Source organism: Schistocerca serialis, chromosome 4 (assembly GCF_023864345.2).
Source record: "Schistocerca serialis cubense isolate TAMUIC-IGC-003099 chromosome 4, iqSchSeri2.2, whole genome shotgun sequence".
In the NCBI taxonomy this organism is placed as follows: Eukaryota; Metazoa; Arthropoda; class Insecta; order Orthoptera; family Acrididae; genus Schistocerca; species Schistocerca serialis.
In genome coordinates this window covers 365,968,975-365,992,644 of record NC_064641.1, presented here as the reverse complement: position 1 = coordinate 365,992,644, position 23,670 = coordinate 365,968,975, and the positions used below count along the sequence as shown (strand labels likewise).

The window sequence follows — 23,670 nt, the reverse complement described above, 5'->3', positions numbered from 1 at the left end:
CTATCACGAGTATTGCTTTTCCTCACATGGCAATTATGAAAACACCCACAGCTGAACAAACACTTCCATTCAGCGCCACGTCCATACTATCAATCATACACCAGCAATTTCACAGCTACTTGCTCCACTAATACATTTCTTATGTCTACTGTTAAACAGATGAAGAATCAAAGTATACAACAAGTCTCTATCAACATCACTGTCAGGACATTTTACAGACCTACGCATACCATGCCAATCTGTATGCTTCAACTATGATGGCCCATGTGCTATGAATACAGAAATTTCTCATAAAATAACAAATAATTTTACAACTATACAACTACTCCGACAAGCTCCTTACTAAAATGCTACATGTTTAGCAATCCCCCCATCATCTCAGAATAATCCCAAGCAGTGCTTTCATCCCATGAGCACTTCTTTGCAAGCAAAACCACAAACTACTTTTTATACTAGCTTCCTTGTCACAGTGAACAGGAAACTAATGCTAGTGCCTCAGTTTACTAAAAAGCTTTTTTCGCTTGCAACATATAAACTACCAACTTGAACCTCACACACACACACACACACACACACACACACACACACACACACACACACACACACACATACAGAAAACTTAATTCCACAGAAATTTAGGAGTAACAGTGGTTACCTCACATTTTCATACATACTCAAATAGCTACTTCTGTGCACTTCACACAATGTTCTCATCGTGTTCCACCAGAGAACACAGTTATCACTATGCATGGATTCTGGTAAAAGAGCATTAAAAAAACAAACAGCCTGATCAAAGTGATTATCTGCACATCCTCTGCCAATATCATGTCACTCTATACCCGAGGGAAACTAGAATGCAGGGAAAGGAGCTTTGTTGTGAGCACTGTGTTGGTATTTCATCATTTACTGACCAAAGTCTTCTCAAGCCAAGTATGCACCAGCTCTGTGTATGGCTGGGTCAATCAAGAGCCCCTATCAATTTTACTTAAAAGACAAGCAGCATCAACAACTCACAGGAGGCACTGAACATTTTTACCATTATCTGCACCACCTTCCACTGATTTACTGAAGAAGAAACTGCAAAGTCTGCCCAATTTTGTACACAAGTAATCTTGAAAACATTGGAGTCAACAGCAGATACATAGTTTCCAAGACTGTAGCTAGGAACAACCCTTCAATTTCAAGATTTATCTCTCACTGAGACACACCATACCCAAACTACACCTAGCAGGAAATTACTACTTACTTCATTTCTAGCTATTTATGTCATATTCAACAACTGTCTCTTTCTCACCTAAATCTTCTACACAACTGAGTACACTGTTATGAACAAACACATTATGGCAACAAGCCAGTGTCACTAATATCCACTCTATTGAAAACCATTTAAATACTCATCCTGCCCAACTAACCACCATCTTCGGCCCAAAGCTCACTCACATCATACCTACAAATCACAAACTTCTGTGGTAAAAATAATTTTGGGTTTCAAAACATAATCTACTAATCACATACCAGTATTTCTTACAAAGCCTATCATTCATCATTCACTTGAAAATATCAGTTTATATGCTGTTGTGCAACTGCAGTGCAAGTAAACACTCTCAAATCATCTAGAACTGAGGTACGGAAAGGGTTCACCAAGTGTTTCCAGGTAGTCCTGTAGCTCCCTCTCTGTCTTTACACAATCGTCTAACACACTGTACGCCATTTCAGGGCAAATGTACTTGTTTCATTATACTACGACACGGCCTATTACAATTTCAAATTTTAAAAAAACAAATATCTGCCTGATCCAACGTCATCCGCTACTCCGCGCCCTTCATTCACACAACACAATCTACCTCTTGCTACTTACATTACGTTTTCACTTGTGATTATGGCTCAGCAATAGCCGAGCACTACGAAAAATACCTTATAGACTCATTTAATGTTCCCCTCCACGGAAATCTTTAGTAAAAGGCGAAAGATTTATTCGTTTTGAAGGGAAACCAGAGTGCCGATCAACGCCCTCACTTCAATACTTATGGCTGCTTCTCTATTACTTCTCCGCGAGAACGCGGAAAATTCTTTCCGTCTTGTCTACTTCTCTACCGTCAACAGACTTCCAGTGTCATGCAAGCACACACCCCAAACTAACTGTCAACGCTGAAACACGTGTCGGCCAAATGTCGTCGCTATTACTCTTTAGTTAACTATTTTCATCATTTCTGTCACCATTCAAGCTGCTTCATTACCTCACCTGCCGACAGATGGCAGCACGCCTAATTCCTGTCGGCGACTCACCGTCCGGCATACAACGTCCGACACACAACTGCCCGCACTGCTCTGCATCTAACACTAATCTCTCTCCTCCCTACCACATTCGTTCACTGAAAAAACTGACAACTAGACAGTTCTTTGTACGCAAAACTAGGCCACATCAGACGCAACGTGTATGTAGATGTATGGTGCAAGGGAAATATCCCCCTACTCCCACACATCTAATTAATACTAGTTGACAACAGAAATAAAATTTCTGTCGATAGTATTTGAACCAGTCTTATTCATTTGCCAATTTCATGCATTCCTTCTTGCAGATAACAGTGCCTTGCAAATCGCTCAATTCATGTTTGCTAGCCAAACGTGCTCCTCCTAAATGTTTCGTACATCATGCATTAGTGGTGATTATCAACACTGTGTTGTGTGTCAGCTTTTTATGGTCATCAATTGCACTCTTCTTGTGTTGCTCACTCAGTCTTGTAACTCAAAAGTACGTCGTTGTCATCCAAGCCTAGCACTTGGAGCAGGCCAAATCAAATGGCTCGTCCCCGTGACACTCGAGAAACTTCCACAGGGCTTTCATGACATGTCGCAATCAAAGTCCTTCCACAACCTGCAGCGACATTTCTGCAACGACGCGGGTCCCGATACCAAAGGTATGACTTACGCTTCTGATCTATAAAATAAAACCACCACTCGGAAAGCGCTATTCCCTTCCCACATCCCTCAGAATGTGGTGAACGATCATCGATTACAACCAAGATGCGATGAATCTCGATCGCAAGCCTCACGCTCAGGGAGAGTGCTACCACTCATCATCGTGGTTACGTCTACTCCAGCTTTGAACTAGAGAGAGTTGAAGACATACTACAGAAATGATCCTGTGAAGTATGATCTTGCTTGCAAGCTATCACCGCTCGCTACTTATGCCACGAGACCGTCAACACGCCCTACGAGAATACGACACACTCTTCACATTTCGCGATTTACAAGCTCGGACATTCTGCAAAGAACCTACTTCTACTCTTACTTGGCCGCCATGATCTCGCTCAGCTATTTTGTGCGCTACCAGTGCTTCTTGCGTTCCGAAATGAGAGACCATTGCCTCAGGCGAGACTGTATGTAAACACCGCTTGCACCTCCGGCCGCTAGATGGCGGCCTGGGGCACATACAGTAGCATTCTACGGCGCAAGCAGACATGCCAAATAGCCACTGAAAGAGAAACACACAAGAGGGCATTCATAGGACTCTTGTGCTTTCTTTAAAACCGCCTCTCTCTTCGAAATTTTTCGCACAGCACTAGCTCATTCACCTCACTCTAACAGTGCGAACTCTTGTCGATATTTGGCCTCTTTCATGCATACTTCCTCTTTCGTTTCACTTTGCGTCTTACTTGATACCCGCCCTTGGAGCTGCTGATATACAATACTCGCAACAAATGTGTTTCTCTCTGTATCTCTTTTCGCCTATCACGAGTATTGCTTTTCCTCACATGGCAATTATGAAAACACCCACAGCTGAACAAACACTTCCATTCAGCGCCACGTCCATACTATCAATCATACACCAGTAATTTCACAGCTACTTGCTCCACTAATACATTTCTTATGTCTACTGTTAAACAGATGAAGAATCAAAGTATACAACAAGTCTCTATCAACATCACTGTCAGGACATTTTACAGACCTACGCATACCATGCCAATCTGTATGCTTCAACTATGATGGCCCATGTGCTATGAATACAGAAATTTCTCATAAAATAACAAATAATTTTACAACTATACAACTACTCCGACAAGCTCCTTACTAAAATGCTACATGTTTAGCAATCCCCCCATCATCTCAGAATAATCCCAAGCAGTGCTTTCATCCCATGAGCACTTCTTTGCAAGCAAAACCACAAACTGCTTTTTATACTAGCTTCCTTGTCACAGTGAACAGGAAACTAATGCTAGTGCCTCAGTTTACTAAAAAGCTTTTTTCGCTTGCAACATATAAACTACCAACTTGAACCTCACACACACACACATACAGAAAACTTAATTCCACAGAAATTTAGGAGTAACAGTGGTTACCTCACATTTTCATACATACTCAAATAGCTACTTCTGTGCACTTCACACAATGTTCTCATCGTGTTCCACCAGAGAACACAGTTATCACTATGCATGGATTCTGGTAAAAGAGCATTAAAAAAACAAACAGCCTGATCAAAGTGATTATCTGCACATCCTCTGCCAATATCATGTCACTCTATACCCGAGGGAAACTAGAATGCAGGGAAAGGAGCTTTGTTGTGAGCACTGTGTTGGTATTTCATCATTTACTGACCAAAGTCTTCTCAAGCCAAGTATGCACCAGCTCTGTGTATGGCTGGGTCAATCAAGAGCCCCTATCAATTTTACTTAAAAGACAAGCAGCATCAACAACTCACAGGAGGCACTGAACATTTTTACCATTATCTGCACCACCTTCCACTGATTTACTGAAGAAGAAACTGCAAAGTCTGCCCAATTTTGTACACAAGTAATCTTGAAAACATTGGAGTCAACAGCAGATACATAGTTTCCAAGACTGTAGCTAGGAACAACCCTTCAATTTCAAGATTTATCTCTCACTGAGACACACCATACCCAAACTACACCTAGCAGGAAATTACTACTTACTTCATTTCTAGCTATTTATGTCATATTCAACAACTGTCTCTTTCTCACCTAAATCTTCTACACAACTGAGTACACTGTTATGAACAAACACATTATGGCAACAAGCCAGTGTCACTAATATCCACTCTATTGAAAACCATTTAAATACTCATCCTGCCCAACTAACCACCATCTTCGGCCCAAAGCTCACTCACATCATACCTACAAATCACAAACTTCTGTGGTAAAAATAATTTTGGGTTTCAAAACATAATCTACTAATCACATACCAGTATTTCTTACAAAGCCTATCATTCATCATTCACTTGAAAATATCAGTTTATATGCTGTTGTGCAACTGCAGTGCAAGTAAACACTCTCAAATCATCTAGAACTGAGGTACGGAAAGGGTTCACCAAGTGTTTCCAGGTAGTCCTGTAGCTCCCTCTCTGTCTTTACACAATCGTCTAACACACTGTACGCCATTTCAGGGCAAATGTACTTGTTTCATTATACTACGACACGGCCTATTACAATTTCAAATTTTAAAAAAACAAATATCTGCCTGATCCAACGTCATCCGCTACTCCGCGCCCTTCATTCACACAACACAATCTACCTCTTGCTACTTACATTACGTTTTCACTTGTGATTATGGCTCAGCAATAGCCGAGCACTACGAAAAATACCTTATAGACTCATTTAATGTTCCCCTCCACGGAAATCTTTAGTAAAAGGCGAAAGATTTATTCGTTTTGAAGGGAAACCAGAGTGCCGATCAACGCCCTCACTTCAATACTTATGGCTGCTTCTCTATTACTTCTCCGCGAGAACGCGGAAAATTCTTTCCGTCTTGTCTACTTCTCTACCGTCAACAGACTTCCAGTGTCATGCAAGCACACACCCCAAACTAACTGTCAACGCTGAAACACGTGTCTGCCAAATGTCGTCGCTATTACTCTTTAGTTAACTATTTTCATCATTTCTGTCACCATTCAAGCTGCTTCATTACCTCACCTGCCGACAGATGGCAGCACGCCTAATTCCTGTCGGCGACTCACCGACCGGCATACAACGTCCGACACACAACTGCCCGCACTGCTCTGCATCTAACACTAATCTCTCTCCTCCCTACCACATTCGTTCACTGAAAAAACTGACAACTAGACAGTCCTTTGTACGCAAAACTAGGCCACATCAGACGATACGTGTATGTAGATGTATGGTGCAAGGGAAATATCCCCCTACTCCCACACATCTAATTAATACTAGTTGACAACAGAAATAAAATTTCTGTCGATAGTATTTGAACCAGTCTTATTCATTTGCCAATTTCATGCATTCCTTCTTGCAGATAACAGTGCCTTGCAAATCGCTCAATTCATGTTTGCTAGCCAAACGTGCTCCTCCTAAATGTTTCGTACATCATGCATTAGTGGTGATTATCAACACTGTGTTGTGTGTCAGCTTTTTATGGTCATCAATTGCACTCTTCTTGTGTTGCTCACTCAGTCTTGTAACTCAAAAGTACGTCGTTGTCATCCAAGCCTAGCACTTGGAGCAGGCCAAATCAAATGGCTCGTCCCCGTGACACTCGAGAAACTTCCACAAGGCTTTCATGACATGTCGCAATCAAAGTCCTTCCACAACCTGCAGCGACATTTCTGCAACGACGCGGGTCCCGATACCAAAGGTATGACTTACGCTTCTGATCTATAAAATAAAACCACCACTCGGAAAGCGCTATTCCCTTCCCACATCCCTCAGAATGTGGTGAACGATCATCGATTACAACCAAGATGCGATGAATCTCGATCGCAAGCCTCACGCTCAGGGAGAGTGCTACCACTCATCATCGTGGTTACGTCTACTCCAGCTTTGAACTAGAGAGAGTTGAAGACATACTACAGAAATGATCCTGTGAAGTATGATCTTGCTTGCAAGCTATCACCGCTCGCTACTTATGCCACGAGACCGTCAACACGCCCTACGAGAATACGACACACTCTTCACATTTCGCGATTTACAAGCTCGGACATTCTGCAAAGAACCTACTTCTACTCTTACTTGGCCGCCATGATCTCGCTCAGCTATTTTGTGCGCTACCAGTGCTTCTTGCGTTCCGAAATGAGAGACCATTGCCTCAGACGAGACTGTATGTAAACACCGCTTGCACCCCCGGCCGCTAGATGGCGGCCTGGGGCACATACAGTAGCATTCTACGGCGCAAGCAGACATGCCAAATAGCCACTGAAAGAGAAACACACAAGAGGGCATTCATAGGACTCTTGTGCTTTCTTTAAAACCGCCTCTCTCTTCGAAATTTTTCGCACAGCACTAGCTCATTCACCTCACTCTAACAGTGCGAACTCTTGTCGATATTTGGCCTCTTTCATGCATACTTCCTCTTTCGTTTCACTTTGCGTCTTACTTGATACCCGCCCTTGGAGCTGCTGATATACAATACTCGCAACAAATGTGTTTCTCTCTGTATCTCTTTTCGCCTATCACGAGTATTGCTTTTCCTCACATGGCAATTATGAAAACACCCACAGCTGAACAAACACTTCCATTCAGCGCCACGTCCATACTATCAATCATACACCAGCAATTTCACAGCTACTTGCTCCACTAATACATTTCTTATGTCTACTGTTAAACAGATGAAGAATCAAAGTATACAACAAGTCTCTATCAACATCACTGTCAGGACATTTTACAGACCTACGCATACCATGCCAATCTGTATGCTTGAACTATGATGGCCCATGTGCTATGAATACAGAAATTTCTCATAAAATAACAAATAATTTTACAACTATACAACTACTCCGACAAGCTCCTTACTAAAATGCTACATGTTTAGCAATCCCCCCATCATCTCAGAATAATCCCAAGCAGTGCTTTCATCCCATGAGCACTTCTTTGCAAGCAAAACCACAAACTACTTTTTATACTAGCTTCCTTGTCACAGTGAACAGGAAACTAATGCTAGTGCCTCAGTTTACTAAAAAGCTTTTTTCGCTTGCAACATATAAACTACCAACTTGAACCTCACACACACACACACACACACACACACACACACACACACACATACAGAAAACTTAATTCCACAGAAATTTAGGAGTAACAGTGGTTACCTCACATTTTCATACATACTCAAATAGCTACTTCTGTGCACTTCACACAATGTTCTCATCGTGTTCCACCAGAGAACACAGTTATCACTATGCATGGATTCTGGTAAAAGAGCATTAAAAAAACAAACAGCCTGATCAAAGTGATTATCTGCACATCCTCTGCCAATATCATGTCACTCTATACCCGAGGGAAACTAGAATGCAGGGAAAGGAGCTTTGTTGTGAGCACTGTGTTGGTATTTCATCATTTACTGACCAAAGTCTTCTCAAGCCAAGTATGCACCAGCTCTGTGTATGGCTGGGTCAATCAAGAGCCCCTATCAATTTTACTTAAAAGACAAGCAGCATCAACAACTCACAGGAGGCACTGAACATTTTTACCATTATCTGCACCACATTCCACTGATTTACTGAAGAAGAAACTGCAAAGTCTACCCAATTTTGTACACAAGTAATCTTGAAAACATTGGAGTCAACAGCAGATACATAGTTTCCAAGACTGTAGCTAGGAACAACCCTTCAATTTCAAGATTTATCTCTCACTGAGACACACCATACCCAAACTACACCTAGCAGGAAATTACTACTTACTTCATTTCTAGCTATTTATGTCATATTCAACAACTGTCTCTTTCTCACCTAAATCTTCTACACAACTGAGTACACTGTTATGAACAAACACATTATGGCAACAAGCCAGTGTCACTAATATCCACTCTATTGAAAACCATTTAAATACTCATCCTGCCCAACTAACCACCATCTTCGGCCCAAAGCTCACTCACATCATACCTACAAATCACAAACTTCTGTGGTAAAAATAATTTTGGGTTTCAAAACATAATCTACTAATCACATACCAGTATTTCTTACAAAGCCTATCATTCATCATTCACTTGAAAATATCAGTTTATATGCTGTTGTGCAACTGCAGTGCAAGTAAACACTCTCAAATCATCTAGAACTGAGGTACGGAAAGGGTTCACCAAGTGTTTCCAGGTAGTCCTGTAGCTCCCTCTCTGTCTTTACACAATCGTCTAACACACTGTACGCCATTTCAGGGCAAATGTACTTGTTTCATTATACTACGACACGGCCTATTACAATTTCAAATTTTAAAAAAACAAATATCTGCCTGATCCAACGTCATCCGCTACTCCACGCCCTTCATTCACACAACACAATCTACCTCTTGCTACTTACATTACGTTTTCACTTGTGATTATGGCTCAGCAATAGCCGAGCACTGCGAAAAATACCTTATAGACTCATTTAATGTTCCCCTCCACGGAAATCTTTAGTAAAAGGCGAAAGATTTATTCGTTTTGAAGGGAAACCAGAGTGCCGATCAACGCACTCACTTCAATACTTATGGCTGCTTCTCTATTACTTCTCCGCGAGAACGCGGAAAATTCTTTCCGTCTTGTCTACTTCTCTACCGTCAACAGACTTCCAGTGTCATGCAAGCACACACCCCAAACTAACTGTCAACGCTGAAACACGTGTCTGCCAAATGTCGTCGCTATTACTCTTTAGTTAACTATTTTCATCATTTCTGTCACCATTCAAGCTGCTTCATTACCTCACCTGCCGACAGATGGCAGCACGCCTAATTCCTGTCGGCGACTCACCGTCCGACATACATACAACGTCCGACACACAACTGCCCGCACTGCTCTGCATCTAACACTAATCTCTCTCCTCCCTACCACATTCGTTCACTGAAAAAACTGACAACTAGACAGTTCTTTGTACGCAAAACTAGGCCACATCAGACGAAACGTGTATGTAGATGTATGGTGCAAGGGAAATATCCCCCTACTCCCACACATCTAATTAATACTAGTTGACAACAGAAACAAAATTTCTGTCGATAGTATTTGAACCAGTCTTATTCATTTGCCAATTTCATGCATTCCTTCTTGCAGATAACAGTGCCTTGCAAATCGCTCAATTCATGTTTGCTAGCCAAACGTGCTCCTCCTAAATGTTTCGTACATCATGCATTAGTGGTGATTATCAACACTGTGTTGTGTGTCAGCTTTTTATGGTCATCAATTGCACTCTTCTTGTGTTGCTCACTCAGTCTTGTAACTCAAAAGTACGTCGTTGTCATCCAAGCCTAGCACTTGGAGCAGGCCAAATCAAATGGCTCGTCCCCGTGACACTCGAGAAACTTCCACAAGGCTTTCATGACATGTCGCAATCAAAGTCCTTCCACAACCTGCAGCGACATTTCTGCAACGACGCGGGTCCCGATACCAAAGGTATGACTTACGCTTCTGATCTATAAAATAAAACCACCACTCGGAAAGCGCTATTCCCTTCCCACATCCCTCAGAATGTGGTGAACGATCATCGATTACAACCAAGATGCGATGAATCTCGATCGCAAGCCTCACGCTCAGGGAGAGTGCTACCACTCATCATCGTGGTTACGTCTACTCCAGCTTTGAACTAGAGAGAGTTGAAGACATACTACAGAAATGATCCTGTGAAGTATGATCTTGCTTGCAAGCTATCACCGCTCGCTACTTATGCCACGAGACCGTCAACACGCCCTACGAGAATACGACACACTCTTCACATTTCGCGATTTACAAGCTCGGACATTCTGCAAAGAACCTACTTCTACTCTTACTTGGCCGCCATGATCTCGCTCAGCTATTTTGTGCGCTACCAGTGCTTCTTGCGTTCCGAAATGAGAGACCATTGCCTCAGGCGAGACTGTATGTAAACACCGCTTGCACCTCCGGCCGCTAGATGGCGGCCTGGGGCACATACAGTAGCATTCTACGGCGCAAGCAGACATGCCAAATAGCCACTGAAAGAGAAACACACAAGAGGGCATTCATAGGACTCTTGTGCTTTCTTTAAAACCGCCTCTCTCTTCGAAATTTTTCGCACAGCACTAGCTCATTCACCTCACTCTAACAGTGCGAACTCTTGTCGATATTTGGCCTCTTTCATGCATACTTCCTCTTTCGTTTCACTTTGCGTCTTACTTGATACCCGCCCTTGGAGCTGCTGATATACAATACTCGCAACAAATGTATTTCTCTCTGTATCTCTTTTCGCCTATCACGAGTATTGCTTTTCCTCACATGGCAATTATGAAAACACCCACAGCTGAACAAACACTTCCATTCAGCGCCACATCCATACTATCAATCATACACCAGCAATTTCACAGCTACTTGCTCCACTAATACATTTCTTATGTCTACTGTTAAACAGATGAAGAATCAAAGTATACAACAAGTCTCTATCAACATCACTGTCAGGACATTTTACAGACCTACGCATACCATGGCAATCTGTATGCTTCAACTATGATGGCCCATGTGCTATGAATACAGAAATTTCTCATAAAATAACAAATAATTTTACAACTATACAACTACTCCGACAAGCTCCTTACTAAAATGCTACATGTTTAGCAATCCCCCCATCATCTCAGAATAATCCCAAGCAGTGCTTTCATCCCATGAGCACTTCTTTGCAAGCAAAACCACAAACTACTTTTTATACTAGCTTCCTTGTCACAGTGAACAGGAAACTAATGCTAGTGCCTCAGTTTACTAAAAAGCTTTTTTCGCTTGCAACATATAAATTACCAACTTGAACCTCACACACACACACACACACACACACACACACACACACACACACACACACACACACACACACACATACAGAAAACTTAATTCCACAGAAATTTAGGAGTAACAGTGGTTACCTCACATTTTCATACATACTCAAATAGCTACTTCTGTGCACTTCACACAATGTTCTCAGCGTGTTCCACCAGAGAACACAGTTATCACTATGCATGGATTCTGGTAAAAGAGCATTAAAAAAACAAACAGCCTGATCAAAGTGATTATCTGCACATCCTCTGCCAATATCATGTCACTCTATACCCGAGGGAAACTAGAATGCAGGGAAAGGAGCTTTGTTGTGAGCACTGTGTTGGTATTTCATCATTTACTGACCAAAGTCTTCTCAAGCCAAGTATGCACCAGCTCTGTGTATGGCTGGGTCAATCAAGAGCCCCTATCAATTTTACTTAAAAGACAAGCAGCATCAACAACTCACAGGAGGCACTGAACATTTTTACCATTATCTGCACCACCTTCCACTGATTTACTGAAGAAGAAACTGCAAAGTCTGCCCAATTTTGTACACAAGTAATCTTGAAAACATTGGAGTCAACAGCAGATACATAGTTTCCAAGACTGTAGCTAGGAACAACCCTTCAATTTCAAGATTTATCTCTCACTGAGACACACCATACCCAAACTACACCTAGCAGGAAATTACTACTTACTTCATTTCTAGCTATTTATGTCATATTCAACAACTGTCTCTTTCTCACCTAAATCTTCTACACAACTGAGTACACTGTTATGAACAAACACATTATGGCAACAAGCCAGTGTCACTAATATCCACTCTATTGAAAACCATTTAAATACTCATCCTGCCCAACTAACCACCATCTTCGGCCCAAAGCTCACTCACATCATACCTACAAATCACAAACTTCTGTGGTAAAAATAATTTTGGGTTTCAAAACATAATCTACTAATCACATACCAGTATTTCTTACAAAGCCTATCATTCATCATTCACTTCAAAATATCAGTTTATATGCTGTTGTGCAACTGCAGTGCAAGTAAACACTCTCAAATCATCTAGAACTGAGGTACGGAAAGGGTTCACCAAGTGTTTCCAGGTAGTCCTGTAGCTCCCTCTCTGTCTTTACACAATCGTCTAACACACTGTACGCCATTTCAGGGCAAATGTACTTGTTTCATTATACTACGACACGGCCTATTACAATTTCAAATTTTAAAAAAACAAATATCTGCCTGATCCAACGTCATCCGCTACTCCGCGCCCTTCATTCACACAACACAATCTACCTCTTGCTACTTACATTACGTTTTCACTTGTGATTATGGCTCAGCAATAGCCGAGCACTACGAAAAATACCTTATAGACTCATTTAATGTTCCCCTCCACGGAAATCTTTAGTAAAAGGCGAAAGATTTATTCGTTTTGAAGGGAAACCAGAGTGCCGATCAACGCCCTCACTTCAATACTTATGGCTGCTTCTCTATTACTTCTCCGCGAGAACGCGGAAAATTCTTTCCGTCTTGTCTACTTCTCTACCGTCAACAGACTTCCAGTGTCATGCAAGCACACACCCCAAACTAACTGTCAACGCTGAAACACGTGTCTGCCAAATGTCGTCGCTATTACTCTTTAGTTAACTATTTTCATCATTTCTGTCACCATTCAAGCTGCTTCATTACCTCACCTGCCGACAGATGGCAGCACGCCTAATTCCTGTCGGCGACTCACCGTCCGACATACAACGTCCGACACACAACTGCCCGCACTGCTCTGCATCTAACACTAATCTCTCTCCTCCCTACCACATTCGTTCACTGAAAAAACTGACAACTAGACAGTTCTTTGTACGCAAAACTAGGCCACATCAGACGAAACGTGTATGTAGATGTATGGTGCAAGGGAAATATCCCCCTACTCCCACACATCTAATTAATACTAGTTGACAACAGAAATAAAATTTCTGTCGATAGTATTTGAACCAGTCTTATTCATTTGCCAATTTCATGCATTCCTTCTTGCAGATAACAGTGCCTTGCAAATCGCTCAATTCATGTTTGCTAGCCAAACGTGCTCCTCCTAAATGTTTCGTACATCATGCATTAGTGGTGATTATCAACACTGTGTTGTGTGTCAGCTTTTTATGGTCATCAATTGCACTCTTCTTGTGTTGCTCACTCAGTCTTGTAACTCAAAAGTACGTCGTTGTCATCCAAGCCTAGCACTTGGAGCAGGCCAAATCAAATGGCTCGTCCCCGTGACACTCGAGAAACTTCCACAAGGCTTTCATGACATGTCGCAATCAAAGTCCTTCCACAACCTGCAGCGACATTTCTGCAACGACGCGGGTCCCGATACCAAAGGTGACTTACGCTTCTGATCTATAAAATAAAACCACCACTCGGAAAGCGCTATTCCCTTCCCACATCCCTCAGAATGTGGTGAACGATCATCGATTACAACCAAGATGCGATGAATCTCGATCGCAAACCTCACGCTCAGGGAGAGTGCTACCACTCATCATCGTGGTTACGTCTACTCCAGCTTTGAACTAGAGAGAGTTGAAGACATACTACAGAAATGTTCCTGTGAAGTATGATCTTGCTTGCAAGCTATCACCGCTCGCTACTTATGCCACGAGACCGTCAACACGCCCTACGAGAATACGACACACTCTTCACATTTCGCGATTTACAAGCTCGGACATTCTGCAAAGAACCTACTTCTACTCTTACTTGGCCGCCATGATCTCGCTCAGCTATTTTGTGCGCTACCAGTGCTTCTTGCGTTCCGAAATGAGAGACCATTGCCTCAGGCGAGACTGTATGTAAACACCGCTTGCACCTCCGGCCGCTAGATGGCGGCCTGGGGCACATACAGTAGCATTCTACGGCGCAAGCAGACATGCCAAATAGCCACTGAAAGAGAAACACACAAGAGGGCATTCATAGGACTCTTGTGCTTTCTTTAAAACCGCCTCTCTCTTCGAAGTTTTTCGCACACCACTAGCTCATTCACCTCACTCTAACAGTGCGAACTCTAGTCGATATTTGGCCTCTTTCATGCATACTTCCTCTTTCGTTTCACTTTGCGTCTTACCTGATACCCGCCCTTGGAGCTGCTGATATACAATACTCGCAACAAATGTGTTTCTCTCTGTATCTCTTTTCGCCTATCACGAGTATTGCTTTTCCTCACATGGCAATTATGAAAACACCCACAGCTGAACAAACACTTCCATTCAGCGCCACGTCCATACTATCAATCATACACCAGCAATTTCACAGCTACTTGCTCCACTAATACATTTCTTATGTCTACTGTTAAACAGATGAAGAATCAAAGTATACAACAAGTCTCTATCAACATCACTGTCAGGACATTTTACAGACCTACGCATACCATGCCAATCTGTATGCTTCAACTATGATGGCCCATGTGCTATGAATACAGAAATTTCTCATAAAATAACAAATAATTTTACAACTATACAACTACTCCGACAAGCTCCTTACTAAAATGCTACATGTTTAGCAATCCCCCCATCATCTCAGAATAATCCCAAGCAGTGCTTTCATCCCATGAGCACTTCTTTGCAAGCAAAACCACAAACTACTTTTTATACTAGCTTCCTTGTCACAGTGAACAGGAAACTAATGCTAGTGCCTCAGTTTACTAAAAAGCTTTTTTCGCTTGCAACATATAAACTACCAACTTGAACCTCACACACACACACACACACACACACACACACACACACACACACATACAGAAAACTTAATTCCACAGAAATTTAGGAGTAACAGTGGTTACCTCACATTTTCATACATACTCAGATAGCTACTTCTGTGCACTTCACACAATGTTCTCATCGTGTTCCACCAGAGAACACAGTTATCACTATGCATGGATTCTGGTAAAAGAGCATTAAAAAAACAAACAGCCTGATCAAAGTGATTATCTGCACATCCTCTGCCAATATCATGTCACTCTATACCCGAGGGAAACTAGAATGCAGGGAAAGGAGCTTTGTTGTGAGCACTGTGTTGGTATTTCATCGTTTACTGACCAAAGTCTTCTCAAGCCAAGTATGCACCAGCTCTGTGTATGGCTGGGTCAATCAAGAGCCCCTATCAATTTTACTTAAAAGACAAGCAGCATCAACAACTCACAGGAGGCACTGAACATTTTTACCATTGTCTGCACCACCTTCCACTGATTTACTAAAGAAGAAACTGCAGTCTGCCCAATTTTGTACACAAGTAATCTTGAAAACATTGGAGTCAACAGCAGATACATAGTTTCCAAGACTGTAGCTAGGAACAACCCTTCAATTTCAAGATTTATCTCTCACTGAGACACACCATACCCAAACTACACCTAGCAGCAAATTACTACTTACTTCATTTCTAGCTATTTATGTCATATTCAACAACTGTCTCTTTCTCACCTAAATCTTCTACACAACTGAGTACACTGTTATGAACAAACACATTATGGCAACAAGCCAGTGTCACTAATATCCACTCTATTGAAAACCATTTAAATACTCATCCTGCCCAACTAACCACCATCTTCGGCCCAAAGCTCACTCACATCATACCTACAAATCACAAACTTCTGTGGTAAAAATAATTTTGGGTTTCAAAACATAATCTACTAATCACATACCAGTATTTCTTACAAAGCCTATCATTCATCATTCACTTGAAAATATCAGTTTATATGCTGTTGTGCAACTGCAGTGCAAGTAAACACTCTCAAATCATCTAGAACTGAGGTACGGAAAGGGTTCACCAAGTGTTTCCAGGTAGTCCTGTAGCTCCCTCTCTGTCTTTACACAATCGTCTAACACACTGTACGCCATTTCAGGGCAAATGTACTTGTTTCATTATACTACGACACGGCCTATTACAATTTCAAATTTTAAAAAAACAAATATCTGCCTGATCCAACGTCATCCGCTACTCCACGCCCTTCATTCACACAACACAATCTATCTCTTGCTACTTACATTACGTTTTCACTTGTGATTATGGCTCAGCAATAGCCGAGCACTACGAAAAATGCCTTATAGATTCATTTAATGTTCCCCTCCACGGAAATCTTTAGTAAAAGGCGAAAGATTTATTCGTTTTGAAGGGAAACCAGAGTGCCGATCAACGCCCTCACTTCAATACTTATGGCTGCTTCTCTATTACTTCTCCGCGAGAACGCGGAAAATTCTTTCCGTCTTGTCTACTTCTCTACCGTCAACAGACTTCCAGTGTCATGCAAGCACACACCCCAAACTAACTGTCAACGCTGAAACACGTGTCTGCCAAATGTCGTCGCTATTACTCTTTAGTTAACTATTTTCATCATTTCTGTCACCATTCAAGCTGCTTCATTACCTCACCTGCCGACAGATGGCAGCACGCCTAATTCCTGTCGGCGACTCACCGTCCGACATACAACGTCCGACACACAACTGCCCGCACTGCTCTGCATCTAACACTAATCTCTCTCCTCCCTACCACATTCGTTCACTGAAAAAACTGACAACTAGACAGTTCTTTGTACGCAAAACTAGGCCACATCAGACGAAACGTGTATGTAGATGTATGGTGCAAGGGAAATATCCCCCTACTCCCACACATCTAATTAATACTAGTTGACAACAGAAATAAAATTTCTGTCGATAGTATTTGAACCAGTCTTATTCATTTGCCAATTTCATGCATTCCATCTTGCAGATAACAGTGCCTTGCAAATCGCTCAATTCATGTTTGCTAGCCAAACGTGCTCCTCCTAAATGTTTCGTACATCATGCATTAGTGGTGATTATCAACACTGTGTTGTGTGTCAGCTTTTTATGGTCATCAATTGCACTCTTCTTGTGTTGCTCACTCAGTCTTGTAACTCAAAAGTACGTCGTTGTCATCCAAGCCTAGCACTTGGAGCAGGCCAAATCAAATGGCTCGTCCCCGTGACACTCGAGAAACTTCCACAAGGCTTTCATGACATGTCGCAATCAAAGTCCTTCCACAACCTGCAGCGACATTTCTGCAACGACGCGGGTCCCGATACCAAAGGTATGACTTACGCTTCTGATCTATAAAATAAAACCACCACTCGGAAAGCGCTATTCCCTTCCCACATCCCTCAGAATGTGGTGAACGATCATCGATTACAACCAAGATGCGATGAATCTCGATCGCAAGCCTCACGCTCAGGGAGAGTGCTACCACTCATCATCGTGGTTACGTCTACTCCAGCTTTGAACTAGAGAGAGTTGAAGACATACTACAGAAATGATCCTGTGAAGTATGATCTTGCTTGCAAGCTATCACCGCTCGCTACTTATGCCACGAGACCGTCAACACGCCCTACGAGAATACGACACACTCTTCACATTTCGCGATTTACAAGCTCGGACATTCTGCAAAGAACCTACTTCTACTCTTACTTGGCCGCCATGATCTCGCTCAGCTATTTTGTGCGCTACCAGTGCTTCTTGCGTTCCGAAATGAGAGACCATTGCCTCAGGCGAGACTGTATGTAAACACCGCTTGCACCTCCGGCCGCTAGATGGCGGCCTGGGGCACATACAGTAGCATTCTACGGCGCAAGCAGACATGCCAAATAGCCACTGAAAGAGAAACACACAAGAGGGCATTCATAGGACTCTTGTGCTTTCTTTAAAACCGCCTCTCTCTTCGAAGTTTTTCGCACACCACTAGCTCATTCACCTCACTCTAACAGTGCGAACTCTAGTCGATATTTGGCCTCTTTCATGCATACTTCCTCTTTCGTTTCACTTTGCGTCTTACCTGATACCCGCCCTTGGAGCTGCTGATATACAATACTCGCAACAAATGTGTTTCTCTCTGTATCTCTTTTCGCCTATCACGAGTATTGCTTTTCCTCACATGGCAATTATGAAAACACCCACAGCTGAACAAACACTTCCATTCAGCGCCACGTCCATACTATCAATCATACACCAGCAATTTCACAGCTACTTGCTCCACTAATACATTTCTTATGTCTACTGTTAAACAGATGAAGAATCAAAGTATACAACAAGTCTCTATCAACATCACTGTCAGGACATTTTACAGACCTACGCATACCATGCCAATCTGTATGCTTCAACTATGATGGCCCATGTGCTATGAATACAGAAATTTCTCATAAAATAACAAATAATTTTACAACTATACAACTACTCCGACAAGCTCCTTACTAAAATGCTACATGTTTAGCAATCCCCCCATCATCTCAGAATAATCCCAAGCAGTGCTTTCATCCCATGAGCACTTCTTTGCAAGCAAAACCACAAACTACTTTTTATACTAGCTTCCTTGTCACAGTGAACAGGAAACTAATGCTAGTGCCTCAGTTTACTAAAAAGCTTTTTTCGCTTGCAACATATAAACTACCAACTTGAACCTCACACACACACACACACACACACACACACACACACACACACACACACACACATACAGAAAACTTAATTCCACAGAAATTTAGGAGTAACAGTGGTTACCTCACATTTTCATACATACTCAGATAGCTACTTCTGTGCACTTCACACAATGTTCTCATCGTGTTCCACCAGAGAACACAGTTATCACTATGCATGGATTCTGGTAAAAGAGCATTAAAAAAACAAACAGCCTGATCAAAGTGATTATCTGCACATCCTCTGCCAATATCATGTCACTCTATACCCGAGGGAAACTAGAATGCAGGGAAAGGAGCTTTGTTGTGAGCACTGTGTTGGTATTTCATCGTTTACTGACCAAAGTCTTCTCAAGCCAAGTATGCACCAGCTCTGTGTATGGCTGGGTCAATCAAGAGCCCCTATCAATTTTACTTAAAAGACAAGCAGCATCAACAACTCACAGGAGGCACTGAACATTTTTACCATTGTCTGCACCACCTTCCACTGATTTACTAAAGAAGAAACTGCAGTCTGCCCAATTTTGTACACAAGTAATCTTGAAAACATTGGAGTCAACAGCAGATACATAGTTTCCAAGACTGTAGCTAGGAACAACCCTTCAATTTCAAGATTTATCTCTCACTGAGACACACCATACCCAAACTACACCTAGCAGGAAATTACTACTTACTTCATTTCTAGCTATTTATGTCATATTCAACAACTGTCTCTTTCTCACCTAAATCTTCTACACAACTGAGTACACTGTTATGAACAAACACATTATGGCAACAAGCCAGTGTCACTAATATCCACTCTATTGAAAACCATTTAAATACTCATCCTGCCCAACTAACCACCATCTTCGGCCCAAAGCTCACTCACATCATACCTACAAATCACAAACTTCTGTGGTAAAAATAATTTTGGGTTTCAAAACATAATCTACTAATCACATACCAGTATTTCTTACAAAGCCTATCATTCATCATTCACTTGAAAATATCAGTTTATATGCTGTTGTGCAACTGCAGTGCAAGTAAACACTCTCAAATCATCTAGAACTGAGGTACGGAAAGGGTTCACCAAGTGTTTCCAGGTAGTCCTGTAGCTCCCTCTCTGTCTTTACACAATCGTCTAACACACTGTACGCCATTTCAGGGCAAATGTACTTGTTTCATTATACTACGACACGGCCTATTACAATTTCAAATTTTAAAAAAACAAATATCTGCCTGATCCAACGTCATCCGCTACTCCACGCCCTTCATTCACACAACACAATCTATCTCTTGCTACTTACATTACGTTTTCACTTGTGATTATGGCTCAGCAATAGCCGAGCACTACGAAAAATGCCTTATAGATTCATTTAATGTTCCCCTCCACGGAAATCTTTAGTAAAAGGCGAAAGATTTATTCGTTTTGAAGGGAAACCAGAGTGCCGATCAACGCCCTCACTTCAATACTTATGGCTGCTTCTCTATTACTTCTCCGCGAGAACGCGGAAAATTCTTTCCGTCTTGTCTACTTCTCTACCGTCAACAGACTTCCAGTGTCATGCAAGCACACACCCCAAACTAACTGTCAACGCTGAAACACGTGTCTGCCAAATGTCGTCGCTATTACTCTTTAGTTAACTATTTTCATCATTTCTGTCACCATTCAAGCTGCTTCATTACCTCACCTGCCGACAGATGGCAGCACGCCTAATTCCTGTCGGCGACTCACCGTCCGACATACAACGTCCGACACACAACTGCCCGCACTGCTCTGCATCTAACACTAATCTCTCTCCTCCCTACCACATTCGTTCACTGAAAAAACTGACAACTAGACAGTTCTTTGTACGCAAAACTAGGCCACATCAGACGAAACGTGTATGTAGATGTATGGTGCAAGGGAAATATCCCCCTACTCCCACACATCTAATTAATACTAGTTGACAACAGAAATAAAATTTCTGTCGATAGTATTTGAACCAGTCTTATTCATTTGCCAATTTCATGCATTCCATCTTGCAGATAACAGTGCCTTGCAAATCGCTCAATTCATGTTTGCTAGCCAAACGTGCTCCTCCTAAATGTTTCGTACATCATGCATTAGTGGTGATTATCAACACTGTGTTGTGTGTCAGCTTTTTATGGTCATCAATTGCACTCTTCTTGTGTTGCTCACTCAGTCTTGTAACTCAAAAGTACGTCGTTGTCATCCAAGCCTAGCACTTGGAGCAGGCCAAATCAAATGGCTCGTCCCCGTGACACTCGAGAAACTTCCACAAGGCTTTCATGACATGTCGCAATCAAAGTCCTTCCACAACCTGCAGCGACATTTCTGCAACGACGCGGGTCCCGATACCAAAGGTATGACTTACGCTTCTGATCTATAAAATAAAACCACCACTCGGAAAGCGCTATTCCCTTCCCACATCCCTCAGAATGTGGTGAACGATCATCGATTACAACCAAGATGCGATGAATCTCGATCGCAAGCCTCACGCTCAGGGAGAGTGCTACCACTCATCATCGTGGTTACGTCTACTCCAGCTTTGAACTAGAGAGAGTTGAAGACATACTACAGAAATGATCCTGTGAAGTATGATCTTGCTTGCAAGCTATCACCGCTCGCTACTTATGCCACGAGACCGTCAACACGCCCTACGAGAATACGACACACTCTTCACATTTCGCGATTTACAAGCTCGGACATTCTGCAAAGAACCTACTTCTACTCTTACTTGGCCGCCATGATCTCGCTCAGCTATTTTGTGCGCTACCAGTGCTTCTTGCGTTCCGAAATGAGAGACCATTGCCTCAGGCGAGACTGTATGTAAACACCGCTTGCACCTCCGGCCGCTAGATGGCGGCCTGGGGCACATACAGTAGCATTCTACGGCGCAAGCAGACATGCCAAATAGCCACTGAAAGAGAAACACACAAGAGGGCATTCATAGGACTCTTGTGCTTTCTTTAAAACCGCCTCTCTCTTCGAAGTTTTTCGCACACCACTAGCTCATTCACCTCACTCTAACAGTGCGAACTCTAGTCGATATTTGGCCTCTTTCATGCATACTTCCTCTTTCGTTTCACTTTGCGTCTTACCTGATACCCGCCCTTGGAGCTGCTGATATACAATACTCGCAACAAATGTGTTTCTCTCTGTATCTCTTTTCGCCTATCACGAGTATTGCTTTTCCTCACATGGCAATTATGAAAACACCCACAGCTGAACAAACACTTCCATTCAGCGCCACGTCCATACTATCAATCATACACCAGCAATTTCACAGCTACTTGCTCCACTAATACATTTCTTATGTCTACTGTTAAACAGATGAAGAATCAAAGTATACAACAAGTCTCTATCAACATCACTGTCAGGACATTTTACAGACCTACGCATACCATGCCAATCTGTATGCTTCAACTATGATGGCCCATGTGCTATGAATACAGAAATTTCTCATAAAATAACAAATAATTTTACAACTATACAACTACTCCGACAAGCTCCTTACTAAAATGCTACATGTTTAGCAATCCCCCCATCATCTCAGAATAATCCCAAGCAGTGCTTTCATCCCATGAGCACTTCTTTGCAAGCAAAACCACAAACTACTTTTTATACTAGCTTCCTTGTCACAGTGAACAGGAAACTAATGCTAGTGCCTCAGTTTACTAAAAAGCTTTTTTCGTTTGCAACATATAAACTACCAACTTGAACCACACACACACACACACACACACACATACACACACACACACATACAGAAAACTTAATTCCACAGAAATTTAGGAGTAACAGTGGTTACCTCACATTTTCATACATACTCAAATAGCTACTTCTGTGCACTTCACACAATGTTCTCAGCGTGTTCCACCAGAGAACACAGTTATCACTATGCATGGATTCTGGTAAAAGAGCATTAAAAAAACAAACAGCCTGATCAAAGTGATTATCTGCACATCCTCTGCCAATATCATGTCACTCTATACCCGAGGGAAACTAGAATGCAGGGAAAGGAGCTTTGTTGTGAGCACTGTGTTGGTATTTCATCATTTACTGACCAAAGTCTTCTCAAGCCAAGTATGCACCAGCTCTGTGTATGGCTGGGTCAATCAAGAGCCCCTATCAATTTTACTTAAAAGACAAGCAGCATCAACAACTCACAGGAGGCACTGAACATTTTTACCATTATCTGCACCACCTTCCACTGATTTACTGAAGAAGAAACTGCAAAGTCTGCCCAATTTTGTACACAAGTAATCTTGAAAACATTGGAGTCAACAGCAGATACATAGTTTCCAAGACTGTAGCTAGGAACAACCCTTCAATTTCAAGATTTATCTCTCACTGAGACACACCATACCCAAACTACACCTAGCAGGAAATTACTACTTACTTCATTTCTAGCTATTTATGTCATATTCAACAACTGTCTCTTTCTCACCTAAATCTTCTACACAACTGAGTACACTGTTATGAACAAACACATTATGGCAACAAGCCAGTGTCACTAATATCCACTCTATTGAAAACCATTTAA

General features: G+C 42.0%; 12 non-coding genes across 12 annotated transcripts; all 12 read right to left on the bottom strand.

Annotated features, from left to right (window-relative positions):
- Positions 1 to 1,881: 1,881 nt before the first annotated feature.
- LOC126476701 (U5 spliceosomal RNA) lies at positions 1,882 to 2,000 on the bottom strand. The gene has a single exon (XR_007587175.1). It is a non-coding gene; the product is annotated as a U5 spliceosomal RNA (small nuclear RNA).
- A 953-nt stretch (positions 2,001 to 2,953) lies between these two features.
- On the bottom strand, positions 2,954 to 3,160 carry LOC126476612 (small nucleolar RNA U3). Its single transcript, XR_007587102.1, has one exon. It is a non-coding gene; the product is annotated as a small nucleolar RNA U3 (small nucleolar RNA).
- Positions 3,161 to 5,566: 2,406 nt separating this feature from the next.
- LOC126476700 (U5 spliceosomal RNA) lies at positions 5,567 to 5,685 on the bottom strand. The gene has a single exon (XR_007587174.1). It is a non-coding gene; the product is annotated as a U5 spliceosomal RNA (small nuclear RNA).
- Positions 5,686 to 6,638: 953 nt separating this feature from the next.
- On the bottom strand, positions 6,639 to 6,845 carry LOC126476611 (small nucleolar RNA U3). The gene has a single exon (XR_007587101.1). It is a non-coding gene; the product is annotated as a small nucleolar RNA U3 (small nucleolar RNA).
- A 2,434-nt stretch (positions 6,846 to 9,279) lies between these two features.
- Positions 9,280 to 9,398, bottom strand: LOC126476704 (U5 spliceosomal RNA). The gene has a single exon (XR_007587178.1). It is a non-coding gene; the product is annotated as a U5 spliceosomal RNA (small nuclear RNA).
- Positions 9,399 to 10,355: 957 nt separating this feature from the next.
- Positions 10,356 to 10,562, bottom strand: LOC126476610 (small nucleolar RNA U3). The gene has a single exon (XR_007587100.1). It is a non-coding gene; the product is annotated as a small nucleolar RNA U3 (small nucleolar RNA).
- A 2,456-nt stretch (positions 10,563 to 13,018) lies between these two features.
- On the bottom strand, positions 13,019 to 13,137 carry LOC126476698 (U5 spliceosomal RNA). Its single transcript, XR_007587173.1, has one exon. It is a non-coding gene; the product is annotated as a U5 spliceosomal RNA (small nuclear RNA).
- A 951-nt stretch (positions 13,138 to 14,088) lies between these two features.
- LOC126476620 (small nucleolar RNA U3) lies at positions 14,089 to 14,295 on the bottom strand. Its single transcript, XR_007587108.1, has one exon. It is a non-coding gene; the product is annotated as a small nucleolar RNA U3 (small nucleolar RNA).
- A 2,434-nt stretch (positions 14,296 to 16,729) lies between these two features.
- On the bottom strand, positions 16,730 to 16,848 carry LOC126476715 (U5 spliceosomal RNA). The gene has a single exon (XR_007587187.1). It is a non-coding gene; the product is annotated as a U5 spliceosomal RNA (small nuclear RNA).
- A 953-nt stretch (positions 16,849 to 17,801) lies between these two features.
- LOC126476609 (small nucleolar RNA U3) lies at positions 17,802 to 18,008 on the bottom strand. Its single transcript, XR_007587099.1, has one exon. It is a non-coding gene; the product is annotated as a small nucleolar RNA U3 (small nucleolar RNA).
- A 2,442-nt stretch (positions 18,009 to 20,450) lies between these two features.
- LOC126476714 (U5 spliceosomal RNA) lies at positions 20,451 to 20,569 on the bottom strand. The gene has a single exon (XR_007587186.1). It is a non-coding gene; the product is annotated as a U5 spliceosomal RNA (small nuclear RNA).
- A 953-nt stretch (positions 20,570 to 21,522) lies between these two features.
- LOC126476608 (small nucleolar RNA U3) lies at positions 21,523 to 21,729 on the bottom strand. Its single transcript, XR_007587098.1, has one exon. It is a non-coding gene; the product is annotated as a small nucleolar RNA U3 (small nucleolar RNA).
- Between the last annotated feature and the right edge of the window lie 1,941 nt (positions 21,730 to 23,670).